We start from the raw sequence: 18,402 nt of genomic DNA, 5'->3' as shown, positions 1-18,402 counted from the left end.
GGATGACCTCCTGCCTCTGTCTCTCAAGTACTGGGATTCCAGGCATGCACCACCATGGCCAGTTTGATGGCGTGCTGAGTGTTGGGCATGGAACCTAGACTCCCTGCTAGGCAAAGAGTCTGTCACCCCAGCTGCATCCTCAGCTCCTAGTCTTTTGTTTTACTTTTTCCTCTCTTGTACTTCTATTCTGAGGACAGACAAACTTTAAAGAAGGCTGTGAAGTTTCTTAGGAGACTGTGGGCGTGAAGAATAAGAATTGAGTGGATGTGTAAAAATAGCTTTCAAGCTATTTTAAGCTTAAATTTAGTTGACACTTCATAGGATGCATACTATATTCAGCAATAAAAAGCAGTGAGCTACTATTGCCTGTAATAACAGGGATATGTCACAAAGGAATCATGCAGTCCAGGGGAGTGCAGATTGTATGGGAGTGCAGTTTCAAACAGCACATGTGGTGGTGCACACCCGTGGTCCCAGCACTTCAGAGGTGGAGGCAGGAGGATCAGGAGCTCAAGAACAGACTTGGCTGTGTAGTGACTTCAAGACCTGCCGGGCCTACTTGATATTCTGTCTCCATCAATTAAAAAAAAAAAGATCCTGGCAAATGGAATCTGTGGTAGGAAAAACCAATTGTTGGCGGCCTGAGACTGATGAGGGTGATGAAGAGCATGGGGCAAAGGGACATTGAGGCCACCCAGGGCGGCAGGTCCCTTGGAACCTGAATTACAAGCAGCTGTGAGTTGTCTGATGTGGGTGATAGGAACCAAACCTGGGTCCTCTGGAGGAGCAATAAGGGCTCTTAACCTCACAGCCAACTCTCTAGTCCCCAAACTGGCATGTTTTCTTATATGTTTGTAAATGTACCTCAATACAGTTGTTTAGAAAGCAAAAAGAGGACCAGCAGAGGCAGCTGGGACCTGATGTTATTATGTGCTTTCAGGAAATCCAAATGGGATGGACCTGAGGTAGATTTTCCAGGAGTTTCTTCCTAGGCAAGCCTTCTACCTTTGAGCTAAATCCCCAACTTCCAGAAGCCTTTTGGATAGTTCGAAAGGGGCTGAGGAGTCTTCCCTCCTTTCAAGTGGGAAGGCCCTCCATCCACCCCTCCCTGGTCCTCACACCTCCTGTTGGGGAAGCCTAGGTTTACATGGTGAGTGAGCTCACCCTTCCTGCCTGTGTTGGATAAAGCAGGAAAACATCAAGGTGAAGAGTCAACTCCAGCTGTGGCTAGGGCATAGGCACCCCAATCTTCTGGGGAGCTTTATTGGGAAGCTTATTGAAGGCATCAGGGGAGAGGAGGTCAGGCGGCTGGGGTCCCAGAAAGCCTCTTGAGAAGGGACCTATGCCTCTGTGTTTCCACCCCTGCTAGAAGCCTCTCTTTTCTTTCTGCGTTTCTGCCTCTGGGGCTGCCATATGCAGGTGCTGTACCCAGGGCCCCAACTGAAGATTCTAAAACCTTGCCAGATTCCCAGTGGCCATTTGTCCAGTGTTGCTGTTGAATGTGTTTTGGACATTTTGTAAACGTTGGTGAAATGCTCAGTACATGCCAGGCACTGTGCTGGATACTGGGATAGTCAGATTACTAAGGTCAGCCTTTTCTTCACAGGTCATAATAAAGGGGCTGATGGAATGCACTAGTCTATAGGCATAGCAGCAAGTCATCAGGGGTCCTTTTAATACTGTGAGCAGTTACCAGAATAACAGTAGTAGGGCCTATGATCTGCTGAGCCACAGATTCTTGGTCCTGATGATAGTGTCAGTTACGGGTTCCATCTCATCGGGTGGATGTTAAATCCAATCAGAAAGCGATTGGTTACTCCCAACATCTGTGCCGCTATGGCATCGGTGTGCCTCTCCACTCTGATCGGAGAGCTTCTTCCTGCAGTAGATGGAAATTAGCACAGAGTCCCACAACTGGTCAATGTGCAGAGAACAAGAGCCTGCAAAGTTCTCAGCCCTGAATGGGACATCTATGTCACACCAAGCCCCAGGGAGAGGAGGTGGCTGGCTAGAAAGAAACCGTGTTTTCCCAGACACAGCAGAGCACATATGAACTCATGGTGACTGTGACAGCATGCACAAGACTTGTACAAGTCCCAGCCAGACAAAATCCCAGCATAAAGAGCAGGGAGCCTGGCATGAGGTCCTGCCACTAGCTGAGGAACTGTTAGCATTTGCTAGCTGCTGGGAGACAGAGAGGTGTGTTCCTTTAAGGGTTGTGACCCTTGGTGGGTAGACCATGCTCCAGCAATTGGCCCTGCACCCCAAGAGTATTTCAACAACACAAACTGGACTAGATGGGTTTAATAACAAAACGAGAGAACATGAAGTTGGGTGGGTAGGGAAAGGGGGTGACTCCAAATGGAGTTGGGGGAGGGATTGAATATGATCAACATTGCATGCAGTTCTCAAATAATAAAAGTATTATTTCAAATGTGATATTCTCAGCACATAGAAAGAAGTTAAGAGATGAAGTGTTGGTGGTGGTGGTGGTGGCGCACACCTTTAATCCCAGCACTCTGGAGGCAGAGGCAGGAGATCTCTATGAGTTTGAGGCCAGCCTGGTCTACAGAGTGAGTTCCAAGAAAGTCAGGGCTGTACACAGAAATCCTGTCTCACCCCCTCCCCCACAAAAAAAGAGTGAGCCAGGGAAATTGAATGACACTGAGGTTTGGGTAGACTGCCCCAACCAAGAAAGGAGATGCCATATCCTAGAAGAAAAGTGAAACCCAACTTGTCTGAGCGTAGCCAAGGCAGGAAGAGAGGGGAAGGGGTGTTCAAAGTAAAGGAGCAGTAGTTAAGTCTGTGGGGTGCTGCCTGAGGGGTGAGTGAAGAGACAGACGAGGGGTGAATGAGGCTGGACTTGCCCCCACTTGAGTCTTTAGGACTAACCGTGAGTTTGCAGGAAGCATGAGGAGCTGAGCAGGGAAGGGGGAAGCACCCAGATGACGCAGGGTATGGGACAGTGTGCAGGTTTCATCCACTTAACCGATGGTGTGGGGGGGATTAGTGGTGTACGCTTGTAATCTCAGCCACATAGGCTGCCTTCAGTTATGTGAGATGCTGTCTTAACAAAACAAAAGAGTGTGAAAAAAATACTGTAGAATCAAAAGGACTTGATGGATTCAACAACCAAATGAAACATGTGTTGACTTAAGGTGGTTTTGCTTCTTGTTTTGAGATAGGGTTTCACTATGTGGCTCTGGGTGGCTTGTGATTTACTATATAGACAAGGCTAACTCTGGAGCTCCTGCTTCTCAAATGTTGAGGTCTTTGTCACCCAACAGTCAAAAGATGCTTTAAGAAGGGCATTTTGAGCCCTTTTGGGATATTTGAATGTGAATTCTTCATAGTGTAGAAAATAAGTGTTGAGACATGAGGATGCCCTGCTGTATAGGAGGGGATATACTTCTGGTGGCCTCTAAAGTAGGGAAGTATAGCGAAATATTTATGAATGGAATTAGCATGATATCGGGATTCACTTTAAAGTAACGCCAAAAACAAGATAAAGAACGCCTAGAGTCCCAAGTGTGAGAGGTTGTAGGCAATGAGAGAGTATAAAATGTTCATAGATGCTGGTATTCACAGGCTCTTTTCCAATCCTGTATAAATTTGAGGATGTCTGTAATGCAAGTTCTTTTCATAAAGATGCCCCAAGAGACACAGGACATGGGAGAAAGAACTGATTTGGACGAAAGATGATGAATGACTCAGGATTGCAGTGTGGGATCCAGGTGATACCTGCCCAGCACGGGAAGGACCAGCAAGGCCTGGAGAGCAGATGAACTGCAGGGAACTCGCTGTGCCCATGAGACCGACTGCCATTTCTACCTGTGAACCCAAGCTGCAGGACCTCTTTCCTGCCGAGGGCAATGTCACCCACCACGCCCCTCTGAGATCAAATGACATGCTCTTCCAGGGACAAAGGGGTGGCTTGACGTATCTCTCTTCTTTCGCGGTATCCAGAAAAAGATCTGCTTTAGTTACTGTTCCATTGCTGTGGGGAAGCACCATTACCAAGGCATTACAGAAGAAAGCGTTTAACTGGGGATTTGCTTACAGTTTCAGAGGGTTAGAGCCTGCTGTCATGCTGCGGAATGTGGTGGCAGGCGGGCAAACATTCAAATATATGAGCCTCCGGGGGCGGTCTCACTCAAACCACCGCAGGATCCTTCCCACTCATTGGTGGACAGAGGTAACTTGGCCATCATCCTTTGTTTACTTATCTAATAATCCTGGGATTAGAAGGAAATACGTTTGTTGTGCAAGTGCTGATGCCATGTGCGTTCAGTAACTCAGCCAGTACATCCATAGAGTATATCCATGGACCTCTACTATGTCCTGCTGCTGTCCCCTTCTATGGGCAAAGGGCAAGCATTTCCTCTCTAGCCCTGGCACCACTGCCATCATCCTTACAGACAGTTGCTCACTGTGTACCAGATTCTTTGCTGACTGCTATTTTATTTGGGACGGGGTCTTCTGTAGCCCAGGCTGACCTTGAACTTGCCGTGTAGCTGAGGATGACCACAAACTTCATTTAACATTCTTTTTATTTATTTTGTTTTTGTTTTTTTTCAAGACAGGCTTTCACTATGTAGCTCTGGCTGTCCTGGAACTCACTCTGTAGATCAAGTTGGCTTTGAACTCACAGAGATCTGCCTGCCTTTGTCTCTTGAGTGCTGGGATGAAAGGCTCGCCACACTGTAATCCTGGTATTTGGACAGATTTAGCATTCCTTTTAAACGTTTATATTTGTGTGTGTGGCTGTGCACGTGCCCTAGTGCACATGTGGCTATCAGAGGACGACTTTCAGGAGTTCCGTCCTTCTATTCTGGCGGTCCTGGGGCTAATTCGTCATTAGGCTTGATGGTGCAGGGTCACCTCTCTGGTCCCAACCTTGAATTTCTGGTCTGCTTGCCTTTACCTTAGACAGGTGAGGCTGAGCTAGCTGCCAAACTAAGCTTTGTGCCCCACGCCAAAGCCTGTATTTGGGACCACGGGACATGTCTCATGGTGAGCTTGGTCTGTGCTCAAAGAAGTGGGAGCATGCTCACTCAGCTCAGAGAAGGTGGGGTCTCTGTGGTCTCTTCAACCACTTAGCTCCACCCCTCCTGGATAATGACATTTGTCCTACTGGTACCTGCGTTGTGTCAGTCTGTGGTGTGGTTACATGGGTCTCCTCATGTGGGAGCTGCTTGAGGTCGGACACCATCTCATCATTATTATATGTCTAGTGATGAATTAGTTTTGGTACCTGGAGCACTCTGAAGGTACTTGCCCAGTGAATGAATGAATGAATGAACAGGTGAAATAAATGGCAAGTTTTGCAGTCAACTTTGAGCAAATCAGGGACTCTTGTGCCTCAATCTATTTACAAACCACGAAGATCCCTTTGTGTTGACAAACCCTTCAGAGACGGCCCTGGTATCTCAGTGGCAGAGTACCTGCTTAGCAAGCATGAGGCCCTGCATTCAGTTCCCAGCACCAAGAAATATACTTAAAATTTTCCAGTAAGCACTCCAGCAGGGGCTGGGGAGCAGGCCAGCACCTGCAGTGTTCTCTTTGAATACCTGCCCCTTTGGAGCGCAGAGCAGAGCTGGCAGGCTGGTGATAGATGTGGGATTGGCATGAAAAATTGAGGCCATGGGCTGAGCTCTCCCTGCCAGGAGGTTTCAGGGCTGCAGAGTGATGCAGGGCGGCCACGAGGGAATGTTATCGATGGCCTGACATGGCATTTGGGGGAATTAGCTTTCCCTCATATGTAATTATGAGGCATAGAATTATACAAAGGGACAGAGCTGGATCGGGGGAAGGAAGCAATAGTTTGTACCCAGCAGTGACAGTAAGTGAGCCAGGGAGAAAGGCCAAGCCATCCATGTCTTCCAGGTGCTTCCTCTGATCTGCAGTTGGTGAGGCCAGCAGATGGCCTTGCAGGGAGAGCAGTTATTGTGACACTGCCCTAAGCCTTAGGGTTTGAATGGAAGTCCAGGGACTTGGGTGGTCCCTAAGGGCCCTCCCCACCTTGGATTGCTTGGGAAGAACCTCTTTGCACTCAGCTTTAGTGTCTGGTACAGTGCTGGGCAGGGCAGGTATTAGGTGAATGAGTGCCAATAAATACACAAATTATACTGTCTCTGAGGACTGTGGTGCTTGCTTTGAGGCAGATCTGGCTGTGTAGCACAGGCTCGCTTTGAACTTGGGATCATCCTGCCTCAGCTGTCCAAATACTGGGATTGCAGGCATGTGCCACCAAGCCTGGTGAGGAGCTTTGTGTCTTTTTATTGCTCTTTCTGTCCTCAGCACGTAGAACAGCGTCGGCCACAGTAGATGAGTGTTTGCGGATCTACTCAATGGCTTTGAGGGAAAGGATGCAAGAAGCCAAAATGCTTGACAGAAGGGGTGGGGGGAAGGAAGCTGGGACAGAATTCTGTCCCTTGCAAACATGGCCCTTTGTCCTTGACAATAGCCTTGGGGCCGTCTCTCCTGTCTTTTGGGCTGATGTTCTCAAAATGTAGCCCGTAGACTCCCAGCTCAAAATCTTCTGGGGAGCCTGAACTCGCCTTAATGCAACTGAGTCTGGGATTTAGCCTGGGAATCTGCATTTTGTGAGAAATTCCAGGTGTCTTTTTAATGTCTCTTAAATTCTGGGAGCCGGTTGGTCATGGCTGCCTGGAAAGATACTCTTGCCAATCTCTGCTGTTCGGGGCTAGTTGTAGTCACTGCTTACTGAGGGCATGCGTGCCCTGCCACATAGCCCTGTCTCACGAGATATGCGTATTGCTGTTCCTTCATATTCAAGGAAACTGAGGCTCTGATAAGCTAGTGAAGTTGCCTCAGGTCACAGCAGTGAGAAAGCAGCAGGCTCGGAGACCCAAGCTTGGGCTTTTCGTGACACTGGCACCTGCTTTTCTAGAGGGGGTTCCCCTTCATGATTAACCCTCATCTTGCTTCCCCTCCCTCTGGTCTAGATCTCAGGGGGGAGGAGAGTGGTCACTTCCATCTGCAGCGACCTTGTGCTCCGGGCTGTTTTGATGGGTGTGTGGGAGGTGGGGGGCAGCTTCTCCCAGCAGACAGGCGTCAGTCTGTGTTTACTGAAGACCTGCATGCTAGGCACAGTGCCCAGGGAGTCTGGCGAGCGTGGGGAGAGGTCCTAGAGGAGGCAGCTCTGACCCTATCAACCAGACTCCCTGTCCCTCACTTACATGTCAGCAGCTGTCACCTGCTCGGCAGATGGGCTGACTGGCAGTATCCCTCCCCGGGCTGTTCCCAGATTGGCTCGGTTGTACCCTGGCTGCCCCTGAGCTACAGCCATCTGTGCCTGAGAGAGACTAAGCACCACGAAGGGCAGACAGGCTCTCCAAGCCCTTCCAAGTTGAGGGGGGAGAGTTTGGGGCCGTGTAGTGCTTGTACCGCCCGAGCCCAGTTCAGGCGCCTGAGGACCTGCACAAAGCTGGTCAGTCTTTTCTGAGGTGGGAATCTGTTGTCTTTTCTGAGGTGGGAATGCCACTTACCTAGCCAAGAGCTGTTGCCCCAACGTTGTGTCTAAGCCATCTTTTTCTGCGGAACCTGCCAGAAAGGTGACCCTGCTGTCTCTCCAGGACAGAGTCCCTGAAATCTTCCTCTGAGGGAGATAGAAGAGAGACAGCAAGGAGCAGGGCTCAGTCTACCACTGACTTAGTTCAGCCTCTCTTCCAGATTTATTTTCATAGCTGATTGAGCTTACTGCCTCTATCCATCTGTCTGTCTGTCTATCCATCTATCTATCTAATTAGAGATAGAATCTTACTATATAACTCATGGTCCTTGTGCCAACTGGCCAGGAACTAGGATTGCAGGCCTGTGTTGCCATGCCTCTAATGGGAAATGTAGAGCCTGGCATCCCCTGACTGTGAAATGTAAGACCAGAAGAACACTTAATAGAGGCTAAGTGTAGGGAATTAGTATGCCAGGCAATGGGGGAGAGGAGGGTCCCCCAACCCCTGGAGCTTACAGTGTACTCTGGAAGAAGAGGGCACTGCGGCCCCTGTGGGGGTTCATTAGGAGAAAGAGTGGTTGATCCTCCTTAAGCCCAGCCTCATCCCAGCCTCTGGGAGGAGGAGCCTCAAGCCCCAGCCCCCAGGGACCAGGGAACTCAGAAGTATTCTAATTCAACAAACATTTATGTTCAGTCTGTGTCTGGCTCCTAGGAAGGGAAAATCAGTCACTTTATGTTCCTCTGACCCAGACCTCCCCATTTTTCCAAGAGCAGGGTCCAGGGGCTCTTCACTGACAGACTGGTGTCCCTTTGGGAGGGAACTGACATTCCCAGGCAATCTGGTCACCCCCTTTTGAAAGCATTTGGCTTCATATTTCCCCAGGAAATGAGGACTTTTAGGGTAAAAACTAACATAAACAACAAAAAACTGGACCACTGCAATGCAGTGTCGCTGACGTGCAAACTGCCCAGCATGGCACAGGAACGCTCCCAGACACCAGGGGCTTCCTCGCCCCTCCGGCAGCTGCTGTCACAGCCCTGAAGCCTTGAGTGGGACAGTGACTCTGGCTCAACCACCGCTGGGCTCGCCCAGGACTGCCCAGGCAGAGCTCAGGAGGCGATGGTATGGCTGGGGATGGGGAGGGCAGCAGACAGGGGCCAGGCTAGGAGGCGGCTTCCTGCCAGGTCCACAGCTTGTCACCTAGCGATGCCTAGTACTCAGAGAACCTTCAGTTAAAACCCATATTTGTCCATTGCTGGCTCTGTCCAGAGTGAGACATTCTCTTAATTTTGTCCACTGTCTCCAAAAAACCTGTGTGTGTGCATGCGTGTGCGCGTGCATGTGTGTGTGTGCGCGGGCGCGTGCGCGCGCCTTTTCTGTCCATTCCTTTACAGTATCCCAGCTTAAGAGACTCAAAGCCATGCACCATCAGGGCTGAAAGGAACTTAGAGATCACCTTACCCAGTCCCTTTGTCACAGTAGAAAATCATTTAGCCAAGGTCACTCAGCTGGGGCAGAGCTGGTTGTAGAGCCCAGAGGCAAGGCAAGAAGAGATGGGAAGGTGCTGAGGGAAACCCAGCCAGAGGGCTGTCAACAGGGGCCAGCGGCTTCCTCCTGACTCACTAATGAAGTCATCCAGTAGCTATTCAAGGCAGCCCAGGAGGTGATAACGGGATTTGTGTGGTGTGTCCCCCGACCTCCTGCATGCACATGCGTGTATGCACACGTGTATGAGTGGGAGTGGGCATGTGTACTTGTGGATATAACGTGTGTGCGCCAGTGCACACATGGGTAAGTGCTCCAAAGCCCACTTTTCCCACAGTGCCACGCTGACAACACTGGGTAGGTGCTAGAAAGTGCCTGTCATCTGACGGTGGCTGCCGCCCTTCCTGGGCCCTTCACAGCTCTGGAAAGTCCAGGCCCCTCCCCAGGCTCAGACCTTATCTTCCTTCAGCGGAGACCCCAGGTGTGCATCAGGTATAGGGTGTATGTGTTTGTGTCTGTGTGGGTGTGGATACGTGTACATGCATTAAGATATAGGGTGTATGTGTTTGTGTCTGTGTGGGTGTGGGTACGTGTACATGCATTAAGATATAGGGTGTATGTGTTTGTGTCTGTGTGGGTGTGGATATGTGTACATGTATTAAGGCATCCAGGAGGTCAGCTGTGTCCGATCCCCGAGGTCTAGAGTTACGGTAGTTGTGAGAATCGAACTCCAGTCTGTTGGAAGAGCTGTACATGCTGTTAACCGCTGAGCCATGTCTCCAGCCCAAATCATTCTTAATGCTTCTCCTTCTCTCTCCTCATACCCAATCCAATCCCAAAGCAAATCAATTTTTGCTCTTTCCACCCCAAGTCGCCTGGTCCAGCTATTAGCATCTCTCCTGGATTATGCAGAGCCCAGGGAACCTGATTACAGTGTATTTTCTTCTTCACTGTGCAGTTAATACCTTCCCAGCCTTCAAATCAGGTCAAGCCTTTCTTCCTCCAGGAAGCCCCCCTTGATCTCCCTGAGAAATCCGATCGTCTTTGTTATATAGCGCTGCCCCATTTGTGTGTGTGTGTGTGTGTGTGTGTGTGTGTGTGTGTGTGTGTTACTGGCTGCATCACAGGTATACAGGCATACGTGTATGTGTGCGGTCCATGACTGGTGTCACCTCGATAAGCAAGCCAAGCATTCCATGAGGACGTGACCTCGTTTGCTTTTGCTCATCACTGACTCCTCAGCTAAGCACCGCAGTTGATTCATGAAGCAGACAGTTAATTGTAAGTCGCAGAGTGGATGGAGGAATTAGCAGGTAAACTGAGTCAGGTTTTGTGGACTGAGGCAGGTGGAACGCTGGTGCTGTAAGAGCTGGTCTGAATGCAGGGTGCAGTGGCTGTCCCCAGCCCAGGCCATCAGTGGGGGAGTGCAGCCAGCAGGAAGGCCATGGAGAATGTGTCTTCTTGCTTGGGTCATGTGACTGAAAATATTAGACTTTGGGAGCAATTAGTTAAGTTAATTAGCTCATCTATTTAAGCAGTAGCTAAAGCAACGGGGCCTGAAGACCATTTTGGGAAAGACACTCAATTATTTGCACCAATGTCACCCTAATTTCCCAGTAAGCTCGGCTATGGCTGGGCAAGGGGAGACGCTTGAACACTCAATTAATTCCCCCATTTTTGAGGCTGGAGTAGGAGGAAGCTGGCTAAAAACAGCAGGCTGTTAGTGCCCGGAAGCCCCAGTGGCCATCTTACCACTGTATACTGATCCTCTGATAAAGACACAGGCTGAGATGTGACCCAGAGAGAGAATGACTTAGTCAAGGTCACCCAGCAAGCCAGAGCCTGTGACAGCCATATCCGAGGTCCCTGCCTAGGACCTCCGCTTCACTGTCAGGGATCACCATGGTGACAGAGTGACACAGCACTCACCTAGAGAAATGTCCAGAAATGAAGCCCCATCTCTATTCCGGATTAATTCCCTCTTCCTAGTCTCGGAGGAGAGAGGAGCGCATAGTCCCAGTTTTTCTGTGATACGAGGTCCGCAGTTGAGGTTGATGAAGTGTTTTCTGTGTGCCTCTGGTGTGTTGGATGAGTGGGGTAACTGTGAGGAACCCACAGTGCACCAGCAAAGCCTCTGGAGACTGGCGAAGGCCAGAGCAGAAGGAAGTTCATGGAGGTCTGGGGGTTGGGAGTGAGGCGCTCTGACATGGCTGAGTGAATCAGTGCAGGGGAGTGGGCAGGGTGGGGGTGCAGATGTGCTGGGGTGCTGGGTTCAGAGGCATGGGTGCTGAGATCAGGTGGGGTCATGGGGAAGGGCCATCACGGTCAGAAAGTAGCACATTGGCTGTGTGCAGATGCTAGAGAGGTTTTGTTTGTTCTTTTATTTTCTAGTTAGAATAATGTCATTGAGTTGTCAAACCATATATGCAAACTCAAGGATATTCTGCACTGGGGAGGGACATATTTCCATAGATTGTTAGTTAAGGGCTTTCACTGCTGGCTCAGGAATCAAAATGCAAAAGGAGGAGTAGTGGGGAAGAGAATTAGCCAGCACTTACACCAGTGATCTGGGACACAAGTCATGGGCTTGGGTTTTTCTCTAGGAGTCGAGAGTAGGTGACTTTGAAAGATGTGTCTCCTGCTCAGAGCCTCTCTCTGAGCCCCGCATCGGCATGTCTAAGGGCTTGCGTGGTGTTTCCACCAGAACACAGTCCAGATTTCTAAACCGGGAATGCCCCAAACCAAACTCATACTCCTCAGTCTCTCTGCACTCCGGTGGCGGACTCTACCATCAATGTGCTGATACACCCAGAGTCCACAAGTTGCCCCGGATGCCGTTTCTACTCGTGGTGCACCGCCATGGTCCACCTGTGCCATCTTTCCCATTCCGATGCCGTTCGGCCTGCAGTCTGTCTGGGTCTCCCTGTGCCCCACCCCCAAGGCCAGCCCTGATGTCAGCAAGCCCTCTACAGTGCTTCACTGCTCACAGTCTGACCGCCAAGGTCCTTTGAGTTCAGGCCCCTGATGTTGCCGGAGTCCCATTCCATTCCCCGTCACACCTTCCCACTCTGTTCATGCCTCGTGAGTCCAGCAGAACGTGGACTCTGGGTGCCAGGGAGAGGCTGCCTGTCTTTGGGATTTCTCCAGAGCAGGCCCCACTGAGGCCCCAGAGAAACACCCGATCCTGTGGACAGCTTCCTTGCCGCTCTCTCCAGCTCATGTGCCCCTCTCCGCTAGTAGGGACTCTGACCTACAGTATGTCATTCCCAAGCCTAGTGGAGTGTGTATCAAATACTGCATCCTCAGGAATGCTTATCCAAAGAATGTGGGACAGAAAGTTCCAGGTTGCAGTCTCTTTTCTTTGCAGGAAAAAGCCAACTGTTCTAGAAGGAACACACAGGGTGTGTGGGTGTTCTGGCCAGTAGATGGCGATAGCGGTCACCAGGTGTGAGCAAGCGCCCTCCCCCAACTCAGGTAGGCAGGCTTACTTGTGTGCCCTCACTGAGGTACCCCCCCCCCCGCAACTGTGGAGAGCTGTTATCTTCGCTTCTTGAATTCTCTGGAGAGGCTCAGTGTACAGCTCCAATTTCCTCTTCCTATTCAAGGCCCCTCTGCCAAACATGCATTCTGCATAGGTGGCCTGGGAATTACTGCTCTTGTCTAGGAAAAGCCCTCCTTGGGGAGATCTGGAGATCCTTTCTTTGAGTCCAGCTGGAACTGGGGCTGTGACAGGAGGATACTAAAACTGGCTTACGGTGTTGGACGGTCCTCTCCCTCCCCAGGAGGTGGGTGGCTGTCAACACCCACGGATCAAGGCTTGAAGCCTGGTTTGGGCCCTGGCTCCGGAGATGGGAGCAAGTCCTTTGCCTTTGCCAGAGCTTCAGCTTTCTCGGCTGTGAAGCCTGAGGCTTCTGGCCCTGGAGGCTGGGGCTCTGATGGCTGGGTGACTGGGATGGGTGGGGAAAGGGGCGACATGGAGGAGGAAAGGGTGTCTGTCAGCTCTGATGATGGTCATGGTGGCATCTCCAGGAGCTGGGGCTCTTTGCAAGGAGCTGATTTCTTCCTCTCTGCAAGGGAAGGCTGTTATTTTGTCTGGACAGAGGTGGAGTGGGGAGGGGGCTCAGTCAAGGTGAAGAGCTATCATACACCCACACCTCCTTTATCCCGCTCCCCCTGCTCAGGGGAAGCCTGGGGTGTGCAGCAACCTCAAGCTACTTTGCAGGGAACCAGCTGTGGTGTGCCCCTGGGGTAAAGTGGGGAGGGGGTGCGCCTGCCAGCTTGGGTGACACAGGAAGGAGGAGGACACCTGAGCAGCAACAGGGGGAATGCAGAGTGGGTTTCAGAGCATCCCTCCCGAGTGTGATCCCCAACCCCAGTCCATCCTGGAGCTCTGGCAATAGGCATGGGGCATGCTGCTTGGATGCAAGCAGCCCGGCCAGTTTCCTGTCTGTGTGGGAGGGGCTTAGAGCTGCCGTCTCATTGGACCTGAAGGGAGACACTTTGCTCATAGCATGTGGACTTATTTGGGAGTGACCTGGGTCACGAGGGACAAAAGAACCCCCAGCCCCTCCCCTGGCCACTCCTGAGTCAGCCAAGGCATGTGGCCATGGCTGGAAGCTGGGTTGGTTTGAGCTGGCACCTGGGGACAACTCAGGGTGAATGTAGAGAATTGATGGCAGCCTTGAAAGGGTGAAGCCAGGTGGAGAGGGGACGAGCTGGTACCAGCTGCGGTCCATTTTCCCCAGGATGTCTAGGACAGACGTCCGGTGCTCAAGAACCAGTAAGTGAGGCGTGACGGCAGGTGAGAACTCAGTGTCCTACGGGGAAGCTAGAGTAGAGGGGTGAGCACCTATACAGCGTGCCTGAGTCTCTTCCACCCTCTTGATCCTTAGGATAATAGCCCTGTTTTATAGTTAAACCCCAGGGTCACAGGTGAGGAAGATCCTTTGAATGGTTGCTGTGTCAAGTCACAGGTACCTGTGGCAGCCCTGGCATTTGAGGATACTCGGCCTCATGGCTGTGCTTAGCTGAGGGTTTTCTGTGTGCATGGAGGCTAGACCCAAGGAAGGCCTCTCGTGGAGGTTACCCTCAGAGTGTAGAAGACCGAAACAGAGTGGGGGGAGGGGCGGGCAGCTGAGGCGAGCGGGTCTGGGGGTGGGGCTGACATGGTGACCTGGCGAGGGGGGAGGGGACAGTGCCCAGCAGAGAGAGAGCAGCTTGTGCAAAGCTCCTGGAACCAGGCAGAGCATGGCCCTTTCGGGTCCTGCAGGGCAGTGTAGACAGCTGAAGGCAGAGATGTAGCCAGGGCAGAACCAGGTGAAACTGGAGAGCGGGAGGGGCAGCACCTTGAGACTCTGGGGCAGGGAAAACTTGCAAGAAGACAAAGAAGGGGGCAGTTTGATGGGAGGAGCCCCTGGGGAGGAGGGGGAAGGTGTAGGTAGGTACTCAACCCATGCGTTCTAGGGAAAGATCAGCGGCTGGAATCACAAGACTCAGCCTTGGGCCACCCTGACTCCTTGGTTGAGTCACCCACATTTTAAGGGACATCTCTCCTTCATTTAACAAAGAACTATCCCTGCCTTGCCCTAAAGCCACCTGCATGGACTAAGAGCTCAAGGCTGTAACCCTGCCATGGAAGGGAGCCAGCTGTAGATACCTTTCTCAGAGGACAAGCCCAGCCCCCTGCCTCTGTAGATGTCACCTGATCTTTTCACATACCAACAGATTTCTACTGTCCCTCCACCCTAGGAGGGGACAGGCGCTTGGAAGGCGCTTGTAAACTAAACAGGTATTTCTAGAAAGTGTGGACATAGCCTTACGGATGGACTTCATCTCTGATTTAGACCCAATTGCAGGCAGCAGTTGTGAGTAGGCTCAAGACATTTTCCAACCCATGCAGTAGTGTCATTTCATCCATCCTGAGTATCACCCCATTCATCCATTCCCATCATGCAGGCACGGGCCCTCCTAAGGCTGTTGGTCACTCTGAGCTAAAGAAAGCCCTGGCTTCTAGTACTCTGTATACTCTGACCTTGAGCTCCTGACCCTCAGGCCATCCTTTCTTTCTGGAAAATGGCCACCTGGGAGCACCCTTCCCAGCACCCATGTGCAGGCCCTGCCAGGTGTCCAGACACGTGCTCCTGCCCAGGCATGCTAAGAATCCCCGAATTTGCTTTCCTGTAGCCCTTCTGCAGCGGCCATTCTAAAAGGAGGTGCTAGACCCACAAAGAGCACTGCGGGTGCTGGGCTGGGCGGGTGCTGGGCTGGGCAGGTGCTGGGCTGAGCAGGTGCTGGGCTGGGCGGGTGCTGGGCTGGGCGGGTGCTGGGCTGGGCAGGTGCTGGGCTGGGCAGAGCAGGTGCTGGGCTGGGCGGGTGCTGGGCTGGGCAGGTGCTGGGCTGGGCAGGTGCTGGGCTGGGCGGGTGCTGGGCTGAGCAGGTGCTGGGCTGGGCGGGTGCTGGGCTGGGCAGGTGCTGGGCTGGGCGGGTGCTGGGCTGGGCGGGTGCTGGGCTGGGCGGGTGCTGGGCTGGGCGGGTGCTGGGCTGGGCGGGTGCTGGGCTGGGCGGGTGCTGGGCTGGGCGGGTGCTGGGCTGGGCGGGTGCTGGGCAGGTGCTGAGCTGGGCAGGTGCTGGGCTGGGTGGGTGCTGGCCTGGGCATGATGGCATACTGTTCTGGGGTTAGGGACAGGGAGAGGAAGGGGTTGGTGGGAGACTAGGAATTTCCTCTCTCTCCCAGATATGCCCCTGGGAAGCCCTGGAAAGCCCAAGCCAGTTCTCCCTACACGTCTGGTCTGATCACTTGCTGTGGCAGGTCCTGAACTCGATTCCTCTTTCTGAGTGTACTGAACGGGAGGGGGAGGAGGAAGGTGCTGCCGCAGAGGGTGGAGCGAGCTGGACCGATTTGAGCAAGGGTGAGATGGTCTCGGTCAGCCTGACAGGCCGGGAGACTGGGGCTGCTAGGAGACTGAGGTCTTAGCAGGATTGTTGGGGGGTGAATGCAAGGCACAAGGGTGAGACCAAGACACCGGGGAGGGGGCACCTTGGTTCCAAGTCTCCCTGCCACTTCCTACTTAGTGTCCCCACTCAGGGTTTGTGGAAGCCCTATCTTTCCCGAGAAGAAGAAAGCAAGGTTTGGGGCAAGCAGGGAGGGCTCCAGGATATAACCCTTTTGAGGACAGCTTCCTTCTTTTGAGTTCCCCCTCCCCTAGTTACCCATGGAAAGCCCGCCCCCCGTACCCTGTCCTGACTCCACCCTCCAGAGACCTGGTGCAGAGACCCCTGAACAACACCCCCTCTTTCCCTCCCTTCGGTGTGTGCCTTTTGTTCCCCCTCCCTTCTCTTTTCTCCCTCGACTCCAGAAAACCTTCACCAGTATCCCTGAAGCACGTCACTCCTCTCCCCTCTCCCCTGCAGTTCCGACAGGCGGAGGTCCCCCTCTCTCGCTCCCCTCCCCCAGCCACTCTTGAGCACCGAGAGGATTGGAAAAGCTTGCGGTGGTGGGGCGGGTGGGGAGTGTCGTAGGAAGTCACTGCGCGAGCAGCGGGGATTCTCCGCAGAGCCGGGGGGAGCCCCATGCGGTTCCAGTCTCTGAGCCGCCCAGCCTGCAACTTCTGAATGGCCGCATGCGGTTAAACCCCTCTGCTCTGTGATTTCAGGCAGCATCTTTCTGGGGTGGCCCCTTCTCTGTCGCCCTCTGCGGGCTGTCCCGGCTGAAGAAGGGGGCGTGGGGGTGCCGGTCCAGGTCCCTGCTCCCCGGCATCCGGATCAGGATCGGGAATCGCCTCTGAGGGGCTGCAAGCGCGTGTGCAGGCGGATGTGAGGCGCATCTCAATTGGCGGGCGGGGGAAGCGGATCAGGTTGTTACTACTGCAGAGCGCGCGAGCGAGGGAGCGGGAGAGCCGCAACGCCGGCCAGCGCGGGAGTGGGAAGAGGGGACCTGGACTTCCGAGCGGCAGGCTCCCTCTGCCTTCTCCACCAGCCCACACCGATCGGCTCCTGGAACGTCCCTGGGTAAGAGGGAGCCCAAGCAGGGCACCCTGCAAGGCCATCTCATGCACTGCAGTCCCAAACGAGGCCACACCCAGGACACCCGCAGCTTCCTAGGGCCTGGTGCTGGACCCCAGATGCTGGGTCACCAAGTGAGACCATGACTTTCTGGGTTTGGCACTTGGCTGAGGTATAAACTAAGTGCAGGACCAGCTCCTGATGAGATCGGGCTCTGAAAATCCACTTGTTTGTCCCGGGGGAGATGTCCTGAATATCTTAGGAACCTCTCCACCTCGACCTGTTCTAGTGCGATGCCTAGGACAGCGCATCTGTGCTGGGACAAGGAGCTAGCTAGGAAGCGAGGCTCGCTCACAGCTTAGAAGGCATGCCCTGGAGGGCGGATGGAGTGGGCGTGCAATGAGAAGCATGTGCAGGGCGTGGGGGACCCTGCTCGCCCCCGCTGCAAGGAGGATGAGTTTGAGAATACCACGTGCGTGCACGGTGCTTTGGAGCCCCCTGGCGCAGAGTGGAGCGCAGTGGGGGTGCTGGCACTCTGCAGGACAGGACGCAGGATTCACTGTCCTTTACAGCCCTTATCAGCCTGGTCCGTCCAGACCAGAATCTGTCATGTTTTCTGCCTCGTTCTCTCCCCAGAACTTTTTCATCCTCCAACCAGTGCCGCGGCTTTGTGCATTGGAGGAATCAGGGTTCTCAAGGGCCCTTGCAAGCAGCCATAGACCTAGGAGAGACCCAGGAGAAGGGGAGAGTGGGCAGTAGTGTTCTACTGGACTTGTTGTGTGACCTTGGATGAATGGTGTACCTCTGGGAGTCTCAGCTGGGTGTAGGGGACTGGTGCATCACACAGGAATGGGAATGGTGTGTGGGGGTAATGAGGAGGAAGGCGTTCGGATGAACGAGCTCATGAGTACACCCGCCGAGCCTTTGATTCTTGGTCTCTGCAGAGAGCCCTGTGCATACTTGGGAGGGAGGGGATGGCGGTGTTGAAATGCTGAACCCAGAACCCCAGGGGGAGCCAGAAGGCTTCTTTTCTTATCTGTTTGCTGACCTTGAGTAACTCATTCACCTCTCTGGGTCCGAAGTCACTTGCTCTAGAAATGGGGGTTTGAACCTGAGGCATTTGAGGATCTGGGGTCTCCCCAAGCCTGACACCCTGTGTCCCAACTGAAGGGGAAGAGGAAGCAGGGTTCAGAATGCTAGCTTCTGGGTAAATTTCTCTTTAACCTTACCAGTGGACAGAGGCTTATCCTTTTATCTCTGTTCCTCACAGAGTCTCTGACCTGGGAGGAAGGCAAGTCAGTGTCAGCCCAGAACTGCTTACCCTCTGCACAGGTATAGCCTTCCCAGGAGATAGGGTCCCTGGGGTAGGTAGGAACATCAGAGGCCTCCTCTCAAGGTCATGCTATCTGTTCTTGTGTCCAGTTACCTCAAGAATCCTCTC

General features: G+C 52.9%; 1 protein-coding gene across 2 annotated transcripts in view; it reads left to right on the top strand.

Moving 5' to 3' along the window:
• Syt2 (synaptotagmin 2) overlaps positions 1 to 18,402 on the top strand; it is a 108,799-nt gene that overhangs the window by 44,958 nt on the left and 45,439 nt on the right. The window contains exon 1 of one of the 2 annotated variants that reach the window (XM_013115915.3): positions 16,511 to 16,967. The exons of the other annotated variant lie outside the window; for it this stretch is intronic. The gene's annotated coding sequence lies outside the window, so the exon portion shown is untranslated. Of the gene's footprint in view, positions 1 to 16,510; positions 16,968 to 18,402 lie in introns of those variants that run through there. 2 annotated transcript variants of the gene reach the window in all.

Source organism: Mesocricetus auratus, unplaced genomic scaffold (assembly GCF_017639785.1).
Source record: "Mesocricetus auratus isolate SY011 unplaced genomic scaffold, BCM_Maur_2.0 Super-Scaffold_100676, whole genome shotgun sequence".
Taxonomy (NCBI): Eukaryota; Metazoa; Chordata; class Mammalia; order Rodentia; family Cricetidae; genus Mesocricetus; species Mesocricetus auratus.
This window is presented reverse-complemented; position numbering and strand designations above follow the sequence as displayed.